The sequence below is a fragment of the Musca domestica genome, unplaced genomic scaffold, assembly GCF_030504385.1.
Source record: "Musca domestica strain aabys unplaced genomic scaffold, Musca_domestica.polishedcontigs.V.1.1 128, whole genome shotgun sequence".
Lineage (NCBI taxonomy): Eukaryota > Metazoa > Arthropoda > Insecta > Diptera > Muscidae > Musca > Musca domestica.
In genome coordinates, this window is record NW_026712169.1 from 12,501 (window position 1) to 39,826 (window position 27,326).

Sequence of the window (27,326 nt, forward strand, 5' to 3'; positions counted from 1 at the left end):
AAATGAGCCCTATATTTATACGAAAAGTACTCTATGGTACTAAATTTGATATTGGGAAATGAATAGGGCCGAAATCTTCAAATTTGAAAAAAGGAGAAGGAGCTGCTTTTGGATGTGCGTACAATAATTGTACTTAATTGGTAATGAGGGTCAGTAAAGAGCTGAACTTTTGAATGTTGATATTAAGTTGGTGTCTGAGGTTAAGATATGGAGATTGTTTGAAAATGAGTACGTCGCTAAGTATGGGGATACAGATGGGACTCTGAAATTTGGTATCGAGGTTACCTTTGGTGTCTGGGTGGAGAGAAGGAGATGGGTTTAGACATGGGTTCTTAAAATGCCGAATGTAGCCATTATATTAGTGTTTGTACGACGACGTGGACCTGTATAGGCAACCATAACAATACTCAAATACGAAATTTGAATAAAAAAATTCGGTGAAAAATGTGGCTAAAATCATCAAAATACCGAATATAGGGAGGTAACGTTATATGGTGTCTATACGAAGACGTGGACTTGCACAGACAATTTTATGTCATAGGCTGTAGTATCCATTACGAACTTCAGTCATCAAATTTGAAATAATTCCGGTGAATAATGTCGCTAAAATCATCAAAATACCGAATATCGGGAGGTATACGAAGACGTGGACCTGCACAGACAGTTTTCTGTATTAGGCTGTAGTACCCATTACGAACTTCAAATACCAAAATTTAAAACATTTCCTGTAAATAATGTCGCTTAAATTATCAAAATTCCGAAAAAATGGAGGTACCATTATATGGGGGCTATACCAAAACGTGAACAGTTTTCAATACCAGAAGTCCTGCAGAAATAATACACATTTGCGTAAAATTTTATCAACCTACTTCATTTCGTTCGGAAGCTAGAGTGATTTCCACAGACGGACTGATGGACAGACGGACGGACATTGCTAGATCGACATAAAATTTTATGCTGATCAAGAATATATATGCTTTGTGGGGTCTAAAATGTATATTTCGAGGAATTACAAATTTAATATACCCTCCATACTATGGTGGAGGGTATAAAAAGACGTTAAAGTAGTTTTTGCCAGAAAAAATGGATGTGGGTCCATTGTAGAATGGTTTTACTATTGTCCTCCTCGGTAAACTCCAAAATGAACGATTTTGAAGAGTTTTCGTTGTTCAAACATTTATCTATTATCTTTCCAAAAAAGGAACAACTTTTGAAAATCTGAAAAAAACTTTCAAAAATCTGCTATACAAACTTTAACCCTAAATTTGTTTTTATATTGGGATATTTATGCGTTCCTAAAAAATTATACTTTTGATGTATTGTGGGACTAATAGTACATTTGTTATACCCTACAACACTATATATGTATTATAAGTTGGATTGGGCCAAAATTATGTAACACCTCGAAACAGTGGTTTCCCAAATAGGAAACTACATATTGATCTACCTTTCTCGCCGAACTGAGTCGATCTAGTTATACATATCCGTCCGTCCGTCTGTCCATGTTAATTTGTAATCACTCTACAGGTCACAATTATGGCCTGATCCTCACGAAATTTAAAATGGAGGTGGGGTTAGGGTCAGAATAGAACCCTATTATTTTTGGACATGATTGCAAAATAGTTAGGGGTTGAAAAGGACCAAAAAACAGAAAATTTTCCGGATTTTGCAGTTGCAATATAGGCCACAATTATGATCCTATCGACGCGAAAATTTACATGGAGATAGAGTTTAGGACTGGACAGAAGCCTACGAATTTGGGCCATCGGACAATATTTAGACCCTAACTTTTATGTAAGAAAATATGAACATTTCCACGAAGCCCAATTTAATCACAAAAACATGAAAAGTTCACTTCTAACAATTAAAATTATGCTGATAGCCAAATAAATCGGATATATAGCAAAATATGTATAATTTACAGGGTTGCCCATATTCGACGGACCTTTGGGCCCATTCCGATCGACGAGGCTTGTCCGCAGGCAACATTCTTTGCGTCAATTGCATTTTGTACGGGAACATATGCAAACCAATGCGAATAATCCGTTGTAATGTGGACAGAGCAATGCCCAACTGCTGAGAACGGCGTTTTTGGGATGTTCTTGGGGACCTCTCAACACTGGCTCGTACGGCAGCAATATTCACGGCCGATCACCTTGGTCGACTTTTATATGGCCTCTTCGGATTAGAAAGAGCCTTACCAGTCGAAAATTTTTCGTATAAACGCTTAATGGTGTTCTTAGAGGGCGACTTCTCACATTTTTATACCCTCCACTATACTATGGAGGGTATATTAACTTTGTCATTCCGTTTGTAACTCCTCGAAATGCTCATATCAGACCCAACAAAGTATATATATTCTTGATCAGCGTAAACTTCAAAGTCGATTTAGAGATGTCCGTCTGTCTGTCTGTCTGTTGTAATCACGCTATCTTTCGAATGAATTGAGATAGATGGCTAACATTTTGCACACATGTTTATTTTTTCCAGTAGGCAGATTAAGTTCGTAAATGGGCCAAGTAGGTCCACGTTTTCATATAGCCCCCATACAACGGTACTTCCCTATATTCGGTATTTTGATGATTTTAGCGACATTATTCACGGGAATTGTTTCAAATTTGGTATTTGAAGTTAAAAATGGATACTACAGCCTAAGACGGAAAATTGTCTGTGCAGGTTCACGTCTTCGTATAGCCCCCATATAACGTACCCATCCCGATATTCGGTATTTTGATGATTTTAGCGACATTATTCACGGGAATTGTTTCAAATTTGGTATTTGAAGTTCAAAATAGATACTACACCGTAAGACAGAAAATTGTCTGTGCAGGTCCATGTCTTCGTATAGCCCCCATATAACGGTACCTCTCTATGTTCGGTATTTTGATGATTTTAGCTACATTATTCACCGGAATTGTTTCAAAATTGGTATTTGAAGTTCCTTATGAGAACTACAGTCTGTGATGGAAAATTGTCTGTGCGGGTCCAGGTCTTCGTATAGGCCCCATATATCAGTACCTCCCTATATTCGGTATTTTGACGATTTTAGGTACAATACCCACCGAAATTGTTTGAGACGTCGTATTTGAAGTTCGTAATGGATGCTACAGCCTGTGACAGAAAATTATCTATGCTGGTCCAGGTCTTCGCACAGCTCCAATTTAACGGCACCTCCTTATATACGATATTTGATGATTTTAGCTACATTATTCACCGTTACTTCAAGTTTCGAATTTGAATATGGTAATGGCTTATGACAAACAATGCATATGTATGTCCATGTCGTATAGACCCCAATATAACGGCTATATTCGGTATTTTTAAAATGTTAACAGAATTTTTTAAGGATTTTATTTTTTTAAAAGTTCCAAATTCGTTGCAAATGGTGGAGGGTATTAAAAGTTCGGCCCGGCCGAACTTACTGCTTTTTAACTTGTTTTTTTTTTCACAATTGACTTCTTCTGTTGAATGTAAATTTCAACTATTTCAGAGCGCTCGCATGGCGGGTATTGGTTCATGGTAAAAATCTGCTCGGACTGACACTTCAAACGCGGTATGTCATTAAGCGATGTGACATCTCTGTCAAAAGTTATGGCGTTGCCAGATGGGTCCGTCGAATATGGGCAACCCTGTATATGTAAAAGAATAGATCTTATTTATTCTGCTTATAAGTCAAGAACCGTTGGGCCGATTTTCACAACTCCCATCAATTCGGAATATTATCTTGCCAGAAAAGGATAAAATCTAAGAAAATCGAGGAAAAATTTATCAATAAAACAGTGAATATCTTTTGTTCCATTTCTTCAATTTTTGTCATATTTTTTATCGCATACGATTTTTTCAAATTTACTTACAATTTTGAATTGTAAATTTTCTAAAATTATAAACACCGTAACACTACGTTTTGAGAGTACTATATGCATGTTGCAATTATCGTTCGATCCTCAGGAAATTTTGCATGATTCAGAATTAAAGTCTATTGTTCCTAAGATGTACATTTAGGAGTTCAAATGGTCTTGAAAAATTTAAGTTTTCTAATTTTGTAGTCGCTCTGAAAACTAATCGACACGGAATTTTGGAACATATTGTAGTATGGTCGGCCCTGCACGACTATAGCCTTTGCTTACTTGTTAACAAATAATTTTGTGAAATATTTAACTTAAGGGTTAAAATCTTCGACCAATATAATGCTCTATTGTTGTCAGAAATATTTTGCCTAAGACAATATATACCTAAAATGCAAGGCTTCCAAAAAAAATCTTTTAGTTTTGCACTTAAACTGCAATTCATTGAATCCGCTTTACCTCATTAAACCATACATTAGTTCTTCTCTGTTATCTTACAACACATAGCAAATATGTCCGATCTATTAAAAATGTACATTCGAAATTCTTTCGTGATACCTAATAAAGTCATGAAAACTTATAGTCCATAAAGAGAAAAACATTCAACCCGCAGCCAAGACGGATTTTATGCACTCATATTACCCTCGTAAAAGCTGTCAAAATATTAGGTATTTATATGCTATTAAAACGCCATATTCTGATAACATCACAATTTTGGGGGGAAAATATTCAAACTCTTGCCACTAAAGCCAAAAGGTCCTCTATCTTCTTTCATTGCTGCAACCACAAAAATATGAAACGCCAAGGCGATCGAGAGAAAATTAAAAACAAAAAACTACAACAATAATGTTTGCCGCCGCTCCAATGGTCGCTCAAGATGCTATCTACAAAACTTGGCAGTCGAAAAAAAGCCCACACTTGGGCAACTACCGCTGCAGATGTTGGTCGCAGAAATCTAAGCCTTATCTTAACAGCAGCTATTAAGTTTTAACACCACGAAAGCAAATCACTACCAACCAACCAACACTTCCTACTTGCTGGTGACAAGGCTTCCAGTCAATACACGCTGTGCCACCACATGTCCACCCCTTCTCCACGAACATGAAAAATGATATTTTTTATGATAATTTTTTTTAAAAAAAGAAAAAGTGTAGCCAATCATATGCAAGTTCGTAGTCGGTAGTTTATCTATAATATTTTGTTATATCTACCCCATTTCACGTTGGCTGCTATTTTGCAATGCAAATTATTTTTGTCCATAGATGCAGGACTTCTTAAATTCATATAGGAGTATTGAATGTAGGAAAAATTTGTTCCTAGCTTCGATGTCGTCGTCAGCAATAACGACAACAACAATGTTAGTTTAAGTCTAGAACTTCGGATAACCTACAGAGATTTCAATGCCATAAATGTATGCAACTTTTTAACATTTGATCGTGTTGCGGTAAATGCACACGCCATTGTTGCCATCGCATTGAAATCACATTTATAGGATTGTAGAACACATTTTGGAGTTGCATGTCATAAAATTCGAAAAAACCGAACAATATTTAGACGATTTCTCTAATATTCTAATGGGAGGTACAGTTTTATGGGGGATATATATATATATATATATATATATATTATATATATATATATATATATATCCCCCAGAAAACTGTATATATATATTCCCCCATAAAACTGCATTGAAATCTCTGTACCTATATATATATATATATATATATATATATATATATATATATATATATATATATATATATATATATATATATATATATATATATATATATATATTATATATTTCGATGAGTTACAAGCGGAATGACGAAGTTAATATTCCCTTATATTACGTTTGGTGGAGGGTATAGAAAATGATAGACCGAAAAGTTGACGAGAGGTAATAGCGAGAGTATTCCTCCTATCAGAAAAATCTAGAAAATTTAGGATTGGCCCCAAATATTTTAATTATAGCCAAAACACATCGGGAATTTACTCAAAACATACAACATTGCAATCGATTCAGTAGGGAAAAGATTTTTATGATCTACAATCCACCAAAAACTCTCAACTAATCGCTCTACCGTTGTATGGGTGATATTTCATATAATGAGTAGACCTTGAATTATATGTGGTATATGTCCTTTATATATTGGGCGTTTACGGGGTGGATATATCCTACATGCCTAGATTTACAATTTACAGATACATTTCTATAGTGCAGAGTATGACTAAGCCCCTAGTCCACTAAAAACACCTTTCAAGAGGCGGACTCGTATACTGGTATACATAAATTTGGTGGTTGTGTGTTTTTCTTTGCTGGTGGCTGCTGTGAGGTTAAGTGAGGTTATGGACGCCATGGCGTCTGTACCTCGAGACGCTTTTGTGTGTGTGAGTGAGGCTAATACTGTTAGCGCTGAACATTAAATGCCAAACTCAAACGAGGTCTAGAAAATGGCGATAAAGCTATAGATGTGTGTCAAAATGAAGCTGCTGAACATGCGGGCGTCCTAACGCAAAAAATTCTGCAAGATCCCAAGAAGAGGAGATTTAATGATGAACCTACCCTATATAGTGCGGAGCATAAAGAAAAAATCAAAGATATCAAAGCCAAAGAATTTAACAGCATCAAAAGGGTAGATGCGATTGGTGTTACGCTCTACAAAATCTCTTTGAAAACAGAATCTCTGCGAATAATTTCATTCAAAATGAAGATCTAAAGAAGAAAAAATTGAGAGCTTTTGTTCCAAGGAACTTTGTGGAAACCTTTGGAGTCATTAGAAACGTACCAGTCTGTTTTTCAGAGGAGGATCTGTTAAAAGCGCTCTATTCCTTGCTTTGGATAAGCCACCTGCATCTATTGGACATATCAAAACTCTCGTGCAGCTTTGATCATCATTATATAAACACACTGGATTGTCTTTATATACACCTTTTGGTGTTATCGTTTTAATCACCCCAATTGACACACACACACATAATTGTTATCACTCTCAACCAGATGTTCGCTAGTCCAATCACAAGATACGCTCTATTTCTTGCTTTGGATAAGCCACCTGCATCTATTGGACATATCAAAACTCTAGTGCAGTTTTGATCATCACAATATAAACACACTGGATTTGTCTTTACATACACCTTTTGGTGTTATCGTTTAACTACGCAAATTGATACACACACTCATCGTTGTTACCACTCTCAACCAGAAGTTCGAGTCTAATCACAAGATATTAACTGCAAAACAACAACTAAAACCACCTTTTGAATATAACCTGGCGTTTTGATTCCTAGAAATCGCCATCTTTGCCCTTCAACAAGGGTTTCGTTTCAAAGTTCAAAAAAAAAAAGAGGCGGACTTGAAGTAGATTATCGATTTTATAGTGAAGCCACTGCATCCGTAAAATGCTACGGTTTGGTGCGATTTATTGGCTGATAGCATCAATACTATCACCTGCTTTAAGATACTGGGAATCGTAACGTCACTGTGAATGGTGAGCACTAGAGTGACTTTTTATACCCTCAGCCATATGGCTACAGAGGGTATATATATCAAAAACATGCCTCATCGAAATAACGGTTTTAGACCCTAGGTCTGTTTGGACTAAATTCGTTTCAGGACATTTGGAGTCGTTCTGGGATGTCGATCGGTCTGTGTGGCTGGCTTGTGCGCACGACAACTCTCGAAGGGAGTATTCGATTTGGTCCAAACTTGGTACATCGCAATATTATTATCAAACGTAGATCGAGTTCGGGGATGGACTATATCGGATCAATCCTTCTGGTACCTCCCTTACAAAATGTCAAAATGTTTGCAGAAAATATTTTACCTTACAGAACACGTAGAGATTATACTATTTTGTTCCAATTTTGCAAATCTTAATATTTGTATCGTAACTAGGTATGGTATCAAAATGGACAATATTGGCCCATTCCATTAACTACCTCCATCACAAAGTGTCAAAATTTTTAATAATTAGCACTTATAAAATGCCTATTGTGTTCAAATTTCGCACATCCCAATATTTTTATCAATACAAGATCTGATGGGAATATGGTATGTAGCGAACCACTTCTACAAATTCCTCCCCCACAAAGGATCAAAATTTTGGATCAAAATTGCGAAGTACACATCCGATTATTTTCAGATATAGCAATTCCTAATATTTGTATCGGTGCTAGGTCAGTTGCTAAAATGGACAATATTGGCCTTTTCCATTAAGTACCTTCCTTGTCTTCAAGTTCCGAAGGACGAACCCTATTGTAATTGGTGTGAATCGGCTCAAATTTAGATATAGCTCTCATATATATCTTCAATCTATTTCGGGTTAATTTTGCACTAAATGACCAATATCAGTCCAAATGACCTGAATTTTGGCACATCCGTCCGAATCCCGAACAAACAAGCCAACACTGTTACATATATATCTTGAATCCGATTTCAGGTTTATTGTGCAAATAATGGCTAACATCAGCCCAAATGGAATTAATTTTGGGACATACGTTTCCATTTGATGGAACTCGGCTCCGATACATATTTTTTATTATAATCCTTCTTGAAGTGATATCATGCACTCTCTAGCAATGTTTTTTTTTTTTTTTTTTTTTTTTTTTTTTGGTATAAAAGATAAAAATGTCTCGGTCAAATTTGGTGAAAATCGATTAAGAATAGCCAAATGTTGATAGTTGGTATGATCTACTTCAAATAAATGCCTTTGTTACGGGTAGCTCTACTAATATGCATAGTGGTGTAGGGTATCATATAGTCGTCGATGCCCGACTTTTGACTTTTCCTCACTGGTTTATTATTATTCCTCTCTCTTTTTGTCTTCAGCTTTAAGAAGGTTTCCAAGGGATTTTTTCTGGCTAAGCTCAGAACTCTAAATGTCAAGTTACACATGACTTGATTTAAAATTGTAGTCAAAACTTTCAAAATACGGAAAATCGGGAAGTAATGTTCTATAGGAGCCATGCTGAAACGTGAACCGATATATCCCATTTTAATTCTAAACATACTAATGGTAATATAAATGTCGGAGCACTACTTCAAAGCGATAGAATGCTTCCCTGAATTAATCTTCATTTTTTGAGGATCTCACCCCATTGTGCGATGATAGCATTTAGATTTCACGTGTTTCTACCTTTAATGTCATTATAATTGATTAAATTCAGTCAGTTTATTCCAAAAAACATTTTAGTAAACACTTGGTAACTCTCTTAGCTTGGTGTCCCAGCTTATTAGAATCACATAAATATTTTATTTCAGTCTGGATATGCCACCACAGCTAAAACGCCTAAAACACCAAATAACCCGCTAGCCGGCCAACCAGCCAATCTTCACATTTGGGCGTCGAAAGTCAAGTGAATTGGATCGGCCAGGTAGGAGCGTGAACGACACCTCGTTTTAGGCTATGCTTGGCAACAGCAGTGTCACATCCACACAGTTGGTAACTGGTATCCGGCGTAACTAAGAATCTGTGAAAAAGTGATAAAGTTGATTTTAGCACGATAAACCCATTATAAATGCATTTATCTGTAGTTTTTTTTTTTTTCTATACATTAAAATTCATATTTCTTATTTTACATTAAAACGTTTACGAAAAAAAAATAAAAAATAAACAGACTCAAAACAGTAAAGAAAACAAACAGGACGCCAAAATGTCAAATGCAAGCAAACAAAGAGGGAACAGTGGTGTAGGATGGACGAAAAGAAATGTTTCTCAAATCTTTATTTGAGGAAGTATTCCCAGAAACTGAACTTTGATGAATGATAAGATGGAATGGACTGTGAATTTAAAATTATAGCAGATTGTAAACAAGTACGACTGTGGCGAATAAAAAATAGAATTATTTAAAATTATCTCAATTTAGCGGTTAAGTTAGCTAGGACCATGTCTAAATGAGAACATAATTTTACATTTTTATTTAAAACCTTTTAATGAGAACATTCTTCAAATTATTTTGACAAAAGTTCCGATTTTCAAACCAATATCACCTTAGAAATTTATTGTTTCTATACCCTCCACCATACATGGTATGGAGGATTTATTAAGTTCGTCATTCCGCTTTTAATCTATCGAAATAATAATTTCGGACATAAGAAAATATATATATTATTGATCAGCGTAAAATTCCAGGGAGATTTAGCCCTGTCCGTCCGTCCGTCTGTTATACAATACAAGCTACAATTTCGCACAGGCCAATCTTATGTCTGCAGGCAGGTCAAGTTCGAAGATGGGCTATATCGGTCCACGATGTCGTATAGCCCCCATGTAACGGTATACCCCTATATTCGGTATTTTGATGATTGAAGCGAATGTTTTTAATGATTTATTCTGAATATTCACAAAAGGAGTTCCTTCTGAGCACTTCATCCCATGGAAGATTATTGTCTATATAGGTCCACGATATCGTATGTGCCCCATACAATGGTACCTCCAAATTTTCGGTATTTTGATGATTTTACCGATATTATTCACCGAAGTTGTTTCAAATTTCGTATTTCAAATTCATAATGGGTACTACAGCCTCTGACAAAAAAATGACCTTCGTATGACCTCCATACAACGGTATCACCCGATATTCGGTATTTTGACGATTTTAGCGATATTATTCAACAAAGTTATTTCAAATGACAAAAATTGTCTATGTAGGTCCAGGTCTTCGTATAGGCCCCATATATTAGTACCTCACTATATTCGGTATCTCGACGATTTTAGGTACAATACAGGGTGAGATAAAACAACTGCAACAAAGTCAAACGCCATAATTTTTGTTTTTTTTTTTTTCTAATGAAAGCAAAAAATGTCGGAAATAGCATAAAATTTAGAATAAGTTTAGATTTGTCCGAATTAGTCAGCTTTGTCAAGAATTATGGTCTTCAAACGGCAAATGAAACAGTCGCACACTTGGTGGCCATTGTACGCTGGATATGAAGCGAGGAACCTCATTTTGTAACCATTCTTGGGTGGCGCGTGCTGAGTGCGATGGTGCTGAAACCTGTTGGAATGTCCAAGGTCTGCGGCCAAAATGTTTGCGTGCCCAAGGCTTTAATACACTCTCCAGAATATTTTCGCGATGATATTCGTCATTTATTCTGATGCCACGGTCGATTAATACGAGCAGAGAGCGACCATCGGCTGTTATGGCGGCCCACATCATCACCATGGTCGGCGCTTGGTGGCCAACCGAAGTTGCACATTTTCAGCTGACCTCTTTGGCAAGTATACACGATAATTTTGTTTGTTTGCAAACTACTGGACAACTAATGTTTTCTCACCCGAGAAAACCAAATTCGGCAGTTCACCACTTTCGGCCAAGCGAATCCACTCTTTAGCTCTTTTGAGTCTATTTCCTTTCTGTTGCGGTGTAAGTTCTTGCATTTTTTGGAATTTCTATGGCTTTACCACGAGCTCATTTTTCAAAATTTGCCGAATGGAATACTGCGATATGTTCAGCTCACGAGCCATTTTTCGGCCACTGCGACGCTGGTTTCGATCAAGACTCTTCTCTACTTTGCGAACAATTTCTGCTGATGTTGCTGTTTTCTTTCGTCCACTTCCTTGACGTCGGGCTACGCTACCAGTATCACGGTAACGAGCGATGGTACGAGACACAAACGATTTATTCACATTTAAATGCTGGAGTGCTCTAACGATAGCCACTTGTTGTTTTCCAGCCAAATATAAAGAAATCACACTATCACGTTTGAATTCCATCACGAATAACTTTTTTTCTTGAAAATTCTCACCAAAATGATTTTGTGCTCTTGTTAACAATATAATAAGCTGTCACTGAAATAATTTTAAGAGGTGTCGGACGAGTGGCTTAGATATGAAAGCAGTCTGAAGTTGGTTACAATTTTTTCTTCTCACCCTCTATTCACAAAAATTGTTTGAAATTTCGCATTTGAAGTTCCTAAAAGGTACTACACTACTACCACTGTAAATCAACAGGTTTGTTTATTTGTTTGGCACTTTACCGGCTACTTGCTCCGTAATTTAATGCTTAGCTCTGAAGTTGTTGCGTGTTTGAAACTAAACAGAAGGAATTCTAACAGCTCTACGAACCGTTGCTGAAGTTGTTAACTGGTTGACTTTATTCTAAATTATGAAGTTGTTTACTTTTGGAATCATGCACTGCACCCCGCACGCTCCACCCCTCCCTCTCACTCATTGCTAGTTTCTAGATTTCAATGGCGAAATCCCATAATATGCCATATATCTGTCTGTCTGTCCACTGACTGCATGCCATGTCACCACCATCGTCAGCAGCAGCAACAGCAGCAGTCGATGAAAACCGCGTTTCAATAATTTCAGTTTCCTTAAACATGCAACTACACACATACCAACAGACAAACCATAATTGCAAGGCATACTTATCCAGAAGCCAAGTAAGCATCCAGTCCAAACTTTATGTGGCCGAAGAACTTCCTCTTATGGATGTCGTTTATGAACATGGGAAAGAAGAGTGAGTTTTTTTCCTGGGCTTCTTTTCTTTCTTGTAGCGGCTTCCCGTGTTGACAGATGGCGTTAGTTAATGCTTAACAAATGTTATGTTCACTGCAAGATAAGCAGTTTCTTTCGCAGTATGAACGAGGCAACAGGTAATGAACGCAAGCAGCAACTTGTTGTATGTTACTTATTATTGCTACCACTTTTTCCATATATTTATTATTTATTTTGATACCCTACATAACAACTTACCGGAGTTATGTGATCTATCTGAAAACTTCTTGAAATGAAGTTCCATGTGGAAATTTATATAAGAAAACTAAACATGATTGTTAAATCAAGTAAACACAACTTTGTGGAACAAAAAAATTAAATATGCTCATAGAAATCAAAATTTCGAAATCGAGGGGTCCCTCTTCTGAATGCCACAATGTTTCGCTACGTAGAATTTACTGATAACATTGTGCGAAAATTGATTTTTTCAGTATTTACAGGGAAAATCCAGCAGATTATGAAGTTTATATAGCAAAGTAATAGAGGGGAACAAGTTCCCTCCTCTTCTAAATTTTCTGAAAGTTTCGGATTAAAATTTCTCGAAATCCGTGCTCTTTATGTATGCAGAGTATTCGGCAATATTACGGATAAAATACAGATATGCTTTATTGTACTGTTAAAAATGTTCAAATGCTTTATTGTACCGAGTCAAAATCTCCCTTCATACTTTTTTATACCCTCCACCATAGAATGGAGGGTATATTAAGTTTTTCATTCCGTTTGTAACACCCCGAAATGTACATTTTAGACCCCACAAAGTATATATATTCTTGATCAGCATAAAATTCTATGTCGACTTAGCAATGTCCGTCCGTCTATCCGTCTGTGGAACGAACGAAATTAAGCAAGTTGATAAAAAATTTACTCAAATGTATTATATCTGCAGGACTTTTGGTATTGAAAATGGGCCATGTAGGTCCACATCCTCGTATTTTTATGATTATTTACCGGAATTGTTTCAAAATTGGTATTTGAAGTTCGTAATGGATACTACAGCCTAAAACAGAAAATTGGCCATGTAGGCCCACGTCTTCGTATAGCCCCCATATAACGGTACCTCCCGATATTCGGCATTTGAAGTTCGTAATGGATACTACAGCATAAGACAGAAAATAGGCCATGTAGGTCCACGTTTTCGTATAGCCCCCATATAACTGTATCTTCCTATAGGGGGTATTTTAATGATTTTAGAGACATTATTTACCGGAACTATTTCAAATTTGGTATTTGAAGTTCGTAATTAATACTACAACCTATTACAGAAAATTGTCTGTGCAGTTCCACGTCTTCGTATAGCCCCATATAACGATACCCCCTAATATTCGGTATTTTGATGATATTAGCGACATTATTTACCGGAATTGTTTCAAAATTCGCATTTAAAGTTCGTAATGGATACTGCAGCCTATGACAGAAAATTGTCTGTGCAGGTACACATTTTATAACCTATATGGTACCTCCACATATTCGGTATTTTCATGATTTTAGCGACATTATAAACATTTTTTTTCAAGTTTCGCATTGGAATATCGATTGGGCGTTCGATGGTCTTTTTTGTGTAAGAACGATTTTAGACTTATCAGTCGATACGACTTAGGTATTACGTGGCTTGCCTTTCTAGGTTTGTGTATAAATACTACCCTCGCTTCCTGCCAGGCTTTTGGGGTATACGCAAACTTTAGGCACGCGTTGAAAATTCTGGCTAAACTGGACGAAATATAGTCCACTTACTCTTGGAGCAGATCCGGGAAGACCATATCTCGTCCCGTTGCCTTTAACGGTTTGAAGCTTGGCATCCTTTACAATCGATTCATCAATTTTGGTGATTCCTCAGTCACATTTCCGCTATCTTCCGATATATCTACGTGTATCGTGATGCTTAGCGGGAAGTTTGTATTCATCAAAAGCCCTAAGGTCTCTTCATTTGTTTCCATCTTGTTGCCCATATCATCCACCATTGTCTCGGCCTGTGAGTTGGTTTTTTAAAGAAACATTTTTATTTTTGATACATCATTTATGCTGTCAATCTGTTCGCAGAAAAACTTCCAGGAGTTGCGTTTTGCTGATATTACTATAGGGTGAGATGAAAAAACTGCAACCCATTCCAGATTGCTGTCATTTCTAAGCCACTCGTCCTGCATGCTGTTAAAATTATTCCAGTGACAGCTCATTATATTGTTTACAAGCGTACAAAAGCATTTTGGTGAGAATTTTCCAGAAAAAAAGTTATTGGTGATGGAATTCAAGCGTGATAGTGTGATTTTTTTTATATTTGACTAGAAAACCACAAGTGGCTATCGTTGGAGCACTCCAGCATTTAAATGTGAATAAGACTTTTGTGTCTCGTACCATCGCTCGTTACCGTGATACTGGTAGCGTAGCCAGACGTCAAGGAGTAGACGGAAGAATACTGCATCGTCAGCAGAAATGGTTCGAAAAGTAAAGAAGCGACTTGATCGAAACCCGCGTCGCAGTGGCGGAAAAATGAAAATGTGCACCTTCGGCTGGCCACCGGAACTCAAGCGCCGTCCATGGTGATGGTGTGGGCAGCCATAACAGCCGATGGTTGCCGCCGGGAGTGGGCCAAAATACCGCAGAGCAACATTCGGGCAGTGTGTGACTGTATCATTGACCGTTTGAAGGCCATAATTCTTGCCAAAGTTGACTAATTCGAAACTTTTTCTAAAACTTGATTCTATTTCCAACATTTTTTGCTTTCATTCAGAAAAGTTAAAAAAAAAAATGTAAAAATTATGGCGTTTGACTTTGTTGCAGTGTTTTTATTTTGTTGTATTCTTTAAGTTTGTTAGCTACCATGTCCCAGAATATTGCTTGTTTTTTTACGTCGAACACTATTGTAAAGCCTTCGGACCTCTTCTCCTTTGTTACGAATTCATCTAGGGTTTTTCATAGCCAGATTTCCTCTCTCGAAGGGAACAGCAATCCTCAAATGACTTTACTAGGGTCTCCGTTAACCTATTGACATCTCTGTTTATGTCATCTATGCTTAGCACTCAATGTTTCCCTGCCCTAGTCTTTCCTTTACTAATCTCTCATACATCATCCAGTCAGTCTTGGATTTGTTCCGGAAACCTATTAGGTGCGGCGACGGCCGTGTTAGTTCAAATGTTACATACCGATGATCTGAAAAAGAGTGTTCTTCCGAAACCCTCCAATTTTTAATCTCGTTTATAAGATTTCCTTAATAAAAAGTAATATCGAAACCTCTTCCCCAATTTTGTTTAAAAGGGACCTTTTATTCCCAGTATTGAGAATTATTAGGTCGTTTGTATTTCGATAATCCAATAGGGCCTGGCACCTTTTATTAGTGCTAGTTCTACCCCACGCAATGTGGTGAGAGTTAGCATCTCTACCCGTTACTTTTGTTTTGCTCACCAGCCGCTACAGTTCAGACACTAGCACGTCGGCGAGTCGAACGGTACTGCACTGCCAGAGGCAGAGGTATGGAGAGAAAAGAAAACATACATTTTGTGATATATTATATTTACAAGCTTTCGGTCGAGACCCTGTAGTGGTATAGAACAGTTGGCAGTTTATATGATTTAGTCCAGAGGCCTTGTTCTAAACAGTCCAAGGTTCCTGAATTAATACAATACAATACAGCTATAGTTGCCGTCTCGCTCCGATGAAGGTTGATCTGGATTACCTCAATCATTGGTCCTCCAGTCCAAAGACTTCGAGCATACGTCCTGTCTCGAACTTGTTGTCAAATCCTCTGACGTACACCGCCGTTTAGTTAGGCGAGGAATTTCGCTCCTCCTCACAAACTTGTGGCTGCCACTTTCCAGGGGGTTTTATCGTACCGACAATCTCCCTAAGGGCGTCAGTGTGTGTATGTGCAGTGCAGCAAGCTTAAAGAACATGTTATCGTCCTTAATGTCGCTGCTCATGATGGTAATTGGATCACCGTCTCATGATGTGATCCAAGATTTTATTGTTGACCATTTCCTCTATTGTTTGCAGGTGGTATTTTGGTAGTGGTCCTTTGTTGGTATCGATCAGTGCGTAATACATTTCGTCCCTATAATGCTTCCTGACTGTTTTGGCACAAGATGGCGGCGGTCCTTGACTGAGTTTGCCCTGAGCATCTGTAGGTGGGAAGCTCTTTCTCTTTTTCGCTGGCTTCGCAGTGTTCTGTTCCTCAGGTGACCTGATCCTCTTCCCTGCCCCAAGGAACATCCTGCGACTTTGCATTTTTGCTCATCTGTTACTTCCTGAGCTTACGCCGTTGAGCCCCAGACAGCTTTTTCGTTTTTGTTGTGAGCTTCGCCAAGCTGTCACTCACTTCTTCTATCGTGTTGTGCGCCTCCTCCTTTATTGGGATCCGCAAGACGGTAGTATTGTTGCGCCTCGGAATCTGAGGCGATACCTGTCGTTTAAGGCTGGGCCGCGCGTACGCTTCCCGGAGTTCCTCAGACTCTCTGTCCATCTTTTTTCCTAAGGCTGTGTGCTTGTAGCAATACTTTCGACCACATATGCCAAGGCACCCACATCTGCGGCAGAAATTTTCTCACGATCGTTGGATGACGACAGGGTGTGACTCGTGGCTGGATCAAAAACATCCGCAGGTACTGCGTTATTTAGACCATGCACTGTAACTTTATTCATTTTTCTTTCTTCCATCTTTTGTTTTTTGTTTTAGGGAAAAGCCGCCGTAGTCAGTTTTTAGTCTGCGGGGAATCCGAAGATCCCCTGAGATGGGTGATCACACACTTTTTTGTTTTACACAGCGTTATTGAATAGGTAAGTTCTTTAGATAAAGCCTTTTTAAAAAGGGACTTGTGAGCGGTACAACGTCCCTCGATTATTCAAAAATCACCTCCATATCATAATTCCAGACACCAAAACCGACATCAACATCAACTTTGAGGATCCAGCCCTATCCCTTTCACTCAATACCAAATTTAGTACCATTTAGTACTGTTCTTACAAATATAGGACATATTTCAACACCATCGCCATATCCTAAACACAGACTAGTAATCTAAATACCAAATTTCAGAATTGTATTTTTATCCCTTCACCCAATACCAAATTTAGTACCATTCGGTACTTTTCTTACAATTATAATACACATTTCCGAAACCACCTTCATATGTTCAGGCTACTCACGAAAAATACCAGATTTCAAGTTTTTAAGCCTCAATACCATATTGTACCAAATATAGTACTACTCGCACCTTAGTACACATTTCTAAAACCACTAAATTTTCAACCTTGATTCTCATATCAAATTTCAAGTTTGTAGCTCTATCCGTGCACTGGCACAATTTAAGAACTTTTCGTAACATAAAAGTTTTAATTTCCGAATCCCCTTTGGTACATCTATCCTGCACTGTTTCGTGCAGGGTATTCCGTAGCCGACTTTATCACCCAACGTAATTTTTGATTTATTTTCATATTTCAAATACATTTTTTCTGCAACTGTCGGCAACAAGTAGTTGCAAGTGCAAAATGCTTTAAGCACCCAGCGTGAAACTGCGCTAGAAAACAAACACCACAGCAAAAACGTTAACTCAAAGAGCTGAAAAAAACAACCACATTGACTTCGTAGGTGCCATGACGTTTGTTTGCACTTTATTAAATATGACATTTTTAATGAGTTGTTGTCGTTGTTGACTGTTTTTCCACATAACTGCCGTTGCTGCTACCGCCGCCGTCGCCAACGGTGTGAATGTAAACTGCTATACATATTCAGGTCTTTTAAATAAAATTCTGAAACACGAATTGAATCGAAATAGAGTGCGCTCAGTCATATAAAGCCGTTGCATTCAAAGTTATGAAATTCTTATGCATAAAATTAATTGTGACATGTATTAAGATAAAGTATCGTCAAGCATGCAATTCTGTTGGGGGATATATATCATTTCACCCCATATAATTCTCTTGGGTAACTTGAATCTTTCGGATTGGTGTCATGCCTTTTAGAGGTGATTAAATGACATGATTTTTTAATTATAATTTTTATCAGTTATTAGATCCGCTTGGATAATTTCATCCGTTTTGTTGTTTGACGATGTGTTAAGGGAAATACCCACCACATGGTCAAGTTGAAATTTCCTTGATAATGGCTTAATATGATGTTGACAAATGACGGAAAGAAATATTCAAATTATTTAAATTGCTTCTAAATATTACAATTAAAATTATAAAATTAATCTAATTTGCATAGGTTAACTTAAATTAATAGAGATATATTTAATATCTTGAATGACAATGTTGATTCCACTATTTGAAGCAAATTAAAAGGGGTAAACATTTTAAAGTTCACTTGGACCTAGCCTTTACTACCCTCCATCATGACATAAATAAAATTATTAAAAATGCAAGTATCGGAATTCTAATTTGGATTATTAGAAGTGGGGAACACCTGGACAAGGCCAACAGGCCTATGAGTAAATCTGAAAATACTCGATCAATATTTATATTTACTAGCGAAATAAAGTCGGAACAATTCAATCTGTATAAAAGAAAAAAGGTAACCAAAAGCTAAAAGTGGGCGTAGACTATCATTTTATACCTCGCAGAAATATGACTGACTGATTGGTTTAAAATCAAAGCTTAAAAAACGGAAGAAGCTGTAATCCTGATTTTTTTTTAAATTTCATTGAATGAAACAAAAAATGTCGGAAATAGCATCAAATTTTAGAATAAGTTTAGATTTGTTCGAATTGGTCACCTTTGGCACGAATTATGGTCTTCAAACGGCCAATGAAACAGTCACACGCTGCCCGAATGTTGCTCTGCGGTATTTTGGCCCATTCCCGGCGAAGCGCTTGCTTGAGGTGATCGACACTTTGGTATTTTTTAATGCCAACCCTGCTTTCCAAAATACTCCAGACACAATAGTCCAACGGATTGATATCCGGAGTTTTTGGTGGCCATTGTGCGCTGGAAATGAAGCAAGGAAACTCATTTTGTAACCATTCTTGGGTGGCGCGTGCTGAGTGCGATGTGCTGAGTCCTGTTGGAATGTCCAAGGCCGAAGGCTTTAATACATCCTCCAGAATATTTTCGCGATAACATTCGGCATTTACTCTGATACCACGGTCGATTAAAAACGAGCGGAGAGCGACCATCGGCTGTAATGGCGGCCCACACCATCACCATGGGCGACGCTTGAATTCTGGTGGCCAACCGAAGGTGCACATTTTCAGCTGTCCACTTTCGCAAGTAAGTTTGTTTACAAACTGTTGGACAACAAATGTTTTCTCATCGGAGAAAACCAAATTCGGCAGTTCACCACTTTCGGCCAAGCGAAGCAACTCTTTAGCTCTTTTGAGTCTATTTTCTTTCTGTTGCGGTGTAAGTTCTTGCACTTTTTTGGCTTTACCCCGAGCTCATTTTTCAATATTTGCCGAATTCAATATTGCGATATGTTCAGTTCACGAGCCATTTTTTGGCCACTGCGACGTGGGTTTTGATCAAGTCGCTTTGATTTTGCTGAAGTTGCTGTTTTCTTTCGTCCACTTCCTTGACGTCGGGCTACGCTACCAGTATCACGATAAGGAGCAATGGTACGAGTGCTCTAACGATAGCCACTTGTGGTTTTCCAGCCAAAAGAAATTTGGCAAAGGTATTTCCGAGCTTTACAAGATATATTGTACCAAATATCATTGGACTTAATGACCAAGTCGGATGAAACATATATGTGGGAGCTATAGCTATATCTGAACCGATTAATTTCAGTTTTGATTCAAAATTTGATTAACTTGCTTATAGACTGAATTCGGTGGGATGTACCGAAATACAGGTCATTTGGGCTTATATTAGCCATTTGGTGCTCGATTAACCCGAAATCGGTTGAAGATATATGTGAGCTATATCTAAATCTGATCCGATTATCACTAATTTCAATAAATTTGTTTGGAAAATTTCGTCTCAATCGGATATTAAATGCGACCTGAATTTTGTTCACTAGAATACGTGGACGGACGTATGGACGGACAGACGCATTGACATGCATAAATCGACTCAGAAAGTGATTCTATAAAGATCCTCGTAACAATGGATCTATCTAGATTCCTTCTCCATGCTTTAATCAAATGCACAAAGACATAATACCCTTACTACTATGTGGTGTAGAGTATAAAAATGACTGACTGACTGATCTAAATTCTACGCCCAAACGAAACAGCTTAAGCTTGCATCCTGAAATTTTGCACGAGAGTCAGTCTTGGTACGTTCTCAAGGTTACGAAAAGTTGTAAAATGGTACTAAACTTCTAAAATAGTACCATTTGGTATTATGTGAACGGATAGAGATAAGAACTTGAAATTTGACATAAGTCCAGGACAGGAAGTAATTTTGATATACGAAGATAGTTTTGGAAAAGTATACTACTATACTGCAAATTGTACTAAATGGTACTGAATTTGCAAGAGTTTGGTTTAGGGTTAACTGATGAAGCTGGAATTTTAACATTTTTTATTGGGCTCCCTGTTGGTGGTAGGTTTGTGATGTATGCCGCAAGGGCGCAAAAATTACTAAAGTGTACTACACATATATTTTTGTATTTTCGGAAATGCATACTATAATAGTAAGAAAAGTACTGAATGGTACTATATTTGGTATTGGTCGAAGGGATAGATATAAAATTCTGAAATTTAACATTTTTAAATTACTGATGGTATCTGTGTTTAAAAGATATTAAATATTGTATTGGGCGAGGGAATGGGACTGAAATCATGCACTTTGATATAAATGTCACTGTTGGTGTCAAGGATTAAGATATGGAGGTGATTTTGAATATGTGTACCATAATTATACAAAAATCACAAGAAAATTGGTATCGGATATGGAGCTGTAACCCCGAAATTCGATATTGAGATTTCCTTAGTTGTGCAAAAAGAACTAAATGCAACCTAATTTGGTATTGGGTTAAGGTAAAGGCTGAAATCCTGAAATTTGATATTGAGGTCTCTTTTGGTATCTGGTGGTGTTTTTGCAAATGCGTACTATAAAGTACTAAATAGTACAAATTTTGGATCATTGTTGGTGTCTAGGATGGAGAGGTGTTGATTGTTTTAGATATGCGTACCTTAAGTCATTAAATTTGATATTGGTGATAATTCCATATCTTAATCCTAGACACTGGCAGCTATCACGGTATGAAATTTCATGGTTTCAGCTCTATGTCTTTACTCAATATCAAATTCAGTACTATTTAGTAAATTTCGTGCAATTAAAGTACACACTATCCATTCACGCAATACCAATTTTAGTACTATTTTGTACTTTTCGTCAGCTCGAATTTTCAAAACCACCTCAATATCTCACCTCCAGATACCAATAGAGTTATCAGATTCTAGCCCTATCCCTTCACCCAATTTAGTACTTTTCTTATAAATATGTCCCGCATTTCCAAACCAACGTCAAATCTCAGCCATTTTGTACCAAATATTCGGAATATAATTTTCGGTTAGCGTTGATGTACGGAATACTACACATTTTGCAATAAGTCGGCATATCATTTCAGAAACTTCAAAATCCTTATAATTGCGTTGTACCATTAAAGCATAGGCCCCATACACCCATGATAGAACTATAGAGTTTTCAATATAAAATTCGTTACCTCAGAACTGTATTAAAAACTTAAAACAGGAGTTCAAGGGTTTTTTCTTTTATTTTGAGCTTTAAAACGCTTCCACCACATCTTCGCCGGCATTACCTTTTAGCGACATTTGGTCGCTAAGCCACAGCCAAAGTTATCCAAAGAAACATCTGTGACTCCTACACGGCGTTTGGTTGGAGCATATGAATTGTTACTGGTTGCATAAATAAATTGTGAAGGTGGTTGTTGCGGCGGCGGCGGTGGTGGTGCCAAAAGTCTATAGATAACCTTAAAAGACGGACCACAGCAGACATACCAACAAACGGACCCACATGCAAATAGAGTATGGATCTTTGTGTCCCAATACGTTTATGCAATAATTCTATACGCCAAGTACATGGCGTTTGTTAAACAATTTGCAGCGGTAAGTATAAGAGAACACGACAGAAGCAACAAACAAAATGCCCAAATTCAATGATCTTGAGAATAAACAAAAGAAGAAAACGGCACAAGAAAAAAACAAATATTCAAAGAAAGTAGAAAAAATAGTTGGTGTCTTATTTTAAGGTGGCCGTATGGAAATTTGGGGAATATTTTCTTAAGGTGCTCGCATTTAGATTTTTAATCTCAGATTTCAGTTTGTTTGAATTTCAATAAAAGTTACTGCCCGCTGATTTGTCGGCAAAAATTTTATTATCTCTTGGACAAATTTTCTTAAAAAAACTTCATGATTCGTACTAACTTTTCAGCTGCAACAGCTTGATAACATTTTATTCATATTCAAGTTTTTCCTTTACCGAAAAAAATAATTATTTTTTGCACCAAGGGTCTCCAAATTTTTTTGTTTTCAAGTTTAGCGTTAAGGATGTTAGTAAAACACTAAGCTCTATCAATTCACTCATCCACAAATTGAGTACCATTTAGTACTTTTCGAACAATCACAGTACACATTCTCAAATTCACCTAATTCTCTCAAAACTGTATACCAATAGAGGTCCTAAAACTCAATCCCAAATTTATTACCCTTCTTTTCATTCAGTTATACAACGCATGTCCAAAACTAGCTCCTTCTCTCCAACCTATAAACCTCGATACACCTCGATACGAAATTTAAAAATTCCATCCCTATCCCAATTCTTAACGGCACATTTTGTGTACTTCCAAAAACCATCCCCAGATACTACCAGAGACCTCAATATAAAATTTCAGGTTTGCAGCTCTGTAATTTCCCCATTACCAAATTTAGTACCGTTTAGTGGAATTATAATACGCATTTGAAAACAATCTCTATTTTTTCAATCCCAGTTACCAACAGAGACCTCAAATTCAATTTCGGGATTTCAGCTCTATTCCTCAGTCCAATACCAAATTTAGTACTATTTAGTACTTTTCGTACAATTTTAGTACACATTTCCAAAACCACCTCTATCTCCAGATACCAACAGAATTCTAGATATTCAATTTAAGGATTTAAGCCCTATTCCTTCGCCCAGTACCAAATTTAGTACCACTTAGCAAATTTCGTAATATATAGGAAACCACCGCTAAATCTCAAACACAGATGCCTGAGTAACTAAAATATTAAATTTCAAATTTAGTACAATTTAGTACTTTGCGCACAATTATAGTACACATTTCCAAAATCTCCTTCTCATATCACTTCCGGATACCATCAAACCACGATATCAAATTTGAGGGTTCGAGCCCTATCCCTTTACCAAGTACCAAATTTAGTACCATTTAGTACCTTTCGTACAGAGATAGAACGCATTTCCAAACCACCGCCAAATCTCAAACACATATGCCTAAGTAATTCAAATATTAAATTTCAAAATTGTATCTCAATCCCTTCAAGCAGTACCGAATTCAATACTATTTAGAACATCCCGTACAATTATAGTTCACATTACCGAACCCACCTTCAGGCTAGACATGAACAGCGACCCTAATACCAAATTTCAGTTTCCTAGTACTTTCACCCAATAACAAATTGTACAAAATATAGTACTACTTAGTTCCTTTCGTGTACTTGTGGTACATTTACATCACCACTTCTTTTATATAAACTTACCATCTACAGCTTCTTCTTCATCCGTTCACCCTAAACGAAACTGTTTCAAATTTAGTACCGTTTAGTACAGTTCGCACACTTTCCACACATTTCTAAAACAACCTTCATATATCAAACTTAATTTTCAACCTTGATTCTCATACCAAAGTTTTTAGCTCTATCCGTTCAATTAATACCGAATGGTGTCGTTTTAGAAGTTTAGTACCATTTTAGAACTTTTCGTAAGCTTAAAGTTCAATTTTCGAGATTCTAGATTCAGCCGTTTCGCCTGGGCGTTGATTCTCCATCAGTCAGTCAGTTATTTCAATACTTTTTATACCCTACAACACTATGTGTTGGGGGTATTATAAGTTTGATTGGGCCAAAAATTATTTAATACCACGAAATATTGGTTTCCCACATAGGAAAGTATATGGATCTTCCTATCTCGCCGAGCTGAGTCGATCTAGCTACGTATGTCCGTCCGTCCGTCTGTCCATGTTAATTTGTAATCACTCTGCAGGTCACAATAATGGCCCGATCTTCACGAAATTGAAAATGGAGGTGGGGATAAGGTCAGAAAAGAACCCTACCGGAGATGATCGCATAATATTTAGGGCTTGAAATGGACCAAAAACTTAAAAAATTTCTGATTTTGCAGTTCTCTACAGGTCGCAATTATAGGCCGATCGACGCGGAATTTAGCATGGGGCTAGAGCTTAGGGCTGGGAAGAAGTCTTCCAATTTTGATGGTCATCGGGTAATATTTAGTGGGTGAAATAGATCATAACATTTGTGTTAAATAAAAGTCAAATTTTCCATAAACCGCGAATATTTTTAGTCCCGGCGAAAACACGAATAGACGGAAAGCTGCCGATAGTAAATATATCGGATATACGTAGCGAAATATATACAGTGTGTATATACTAAGGAAGGGGATGTTAGCTAGAAAGCTTATATCTCAAGAATGGCTGGACCGATTTTGAAAAATTTTATCAATTCAGAATGCCCTCTTGGCATACAAATATAACCTCTAAACCAGTAAAGAAAGTCTTAAAGTCGGGCCGATTTAGTAGAACTCCACATAACAACTAAAAGTTTTTATGGGAGAATTCAATCATACTAATTCAATCATAAATTCGGACTTGTGTTGCCCAGTTGGTGCACAAATATAACAAATCGGATGAACAATATATACGGAAGCTATAGCTATATCTGAACCGATCTTCACCAAATTTGACAAACTAGCTTCTAGACTCAATTCGGTCGTAAGTTCCAAATTCCATCCCATTTAGACAAATATTAGACGTTTGGTGCACAATAAAAGGTAAATCGGACGAAGTTATATATGGGAGCTATATCCAAACCTGAACCGATCTCGATAAAATTTGGCAAACGTATTTCTGACCTGTATTTGATATATTTCCCAAATATTATTGTTACAGAGTGCATATTATGGCTGCGGAGGACAAAAATAACAAATCGATGAACAATATATATGGGAGCTATAGCTATATCTGAACCGATTTCGATCAAATTTGGCATTATTTGCAGGCCTAATTTGGGTGCATATGCAAAAATCCATACTATTCGGGCTGATATTACACGTTTGGTGCACAATAAAAGGCAAATCGGACGAAGATATATATGGGAGCTATATCTAAATTTTGACCGATTATCTCCAATTTCAATAGGGTTCGTCCTTGGGCCAAACAAATGATCTGTGCAAAATTTCATCTGGATCGGGCAATAAATGCGACCTGTACTTTGTTTACAAAAATACATGGAGAAACGGACGGACGGACGGACATGCATAAATCGACTCAGAATGTGATTCTATGCAGATCATCAAAAGGAACTATGGGTCTATCTCGTTTCCTTTTGCCTGTTACAACCAAATGCACAAAGACATAATACCCTGACCACCTTGTGGTGTAGGGTATAAAAAATAGCATAAAAAGATGCCAATAATGATGTGAATAAAGATTTTGTAGTATTTTGTGACATTTTTTTTTTAAATTTTTCGTATTTTTTATCGCATGCGATTTTTTCAATTTAACTTATAATATTGAAGTGTACATTTTGTAAAATTTTTTCACTTTACAACACAGGTTGAGGTTATTATAAACAGATTGCAATTAACCTCACGATCCTCACGAAAATTTTTAAAATGGTAGGTTTTAGCTCAGAAGGGCTAGGCCTATTGTTTTCAAAGATGTCCGCAATATATTTAGGATTGAGATGGACCAAAAACAGAAAAAAATTCGTGATCACACAATTGAAGCCAATCGACACCCATGAGAAGAGAGTTAAGGACAGGGAATAAATCTAGCTTTTTGGATGATGATTGGATTATATTAATCTGTAAAATGGACCACAACAACTAACAGCACGACGGAGTGCGTAAATATATGGCAAATGTCCCTGTTCAAATTGCTAAGGGTAATATCTGGGCAGTGCTCCGGGACATAATTTCAAAAGCAAAATCTTCCAAAATAATTTTGGACATAAAGGTGCTTCTAATATATTGTACGCACGACTATAGCCTTTGCTTACTTGTTTTATATATAGATTCATTATATACTCATACCGCAATTGACCTTACCCAGATCTCCCGATGTTCACCTCGTAAATACATAACATATTTCCAAGCCGGCCAATCTTTCTTCCCTAAACAAAACAATTCGGTGCTTTTACCACAGGGCTGCTGGTCGCTCTGTTGTGGGATGATATAGGTTGCTGTTCCGAATGGAACATTGCATGGATTCCATTTGGTTGCTTTGCTTCGATTTAGCAGTTGGCATCGATAAGCGTCAGCAAAATCGAGTTAATGGTAACAAATAAATGTTAAACTGAACACACTTAAGTTTCCTCTTTGCAAATTCGTTTAGATGTTTACTGCAGTCTTATTGTTGTTGCTGTTGCTATTTGTTTGTTCTTTCGGTGGTGGTATATAAAGATATCGAAAATGACGACACAATGCCGCTGTACAATTTTGGCATATTGGGAAAAGCCTGCGAACTCGCGTGAATGTCCCTTCCTAAGTAAAAAACGAAACAAAAAAAAAAACTCTTTCGTTTCCACAATGGCGCTGGGCTGTGTTGTTTCCCATTGCACACGGCCATCCAAATTGAAAATAAAGTCTGAAAAAAAAAAAATAGAAAAATTCAAAACTAAAAAAAAAACGGAACCATACAAGTCTATTGTTTTTCGTTTTTCCACCTAAACAGAGTTCAATGTGTGGCGTTCGTTATTCGAAGTTTTCCTTCGCTGTTCCATTGCTCTTTGCCGGCAGTTGGAGGAATATCTCAACAAACTGATAACAACGATTTCATGCCGAGGAAGTAAGG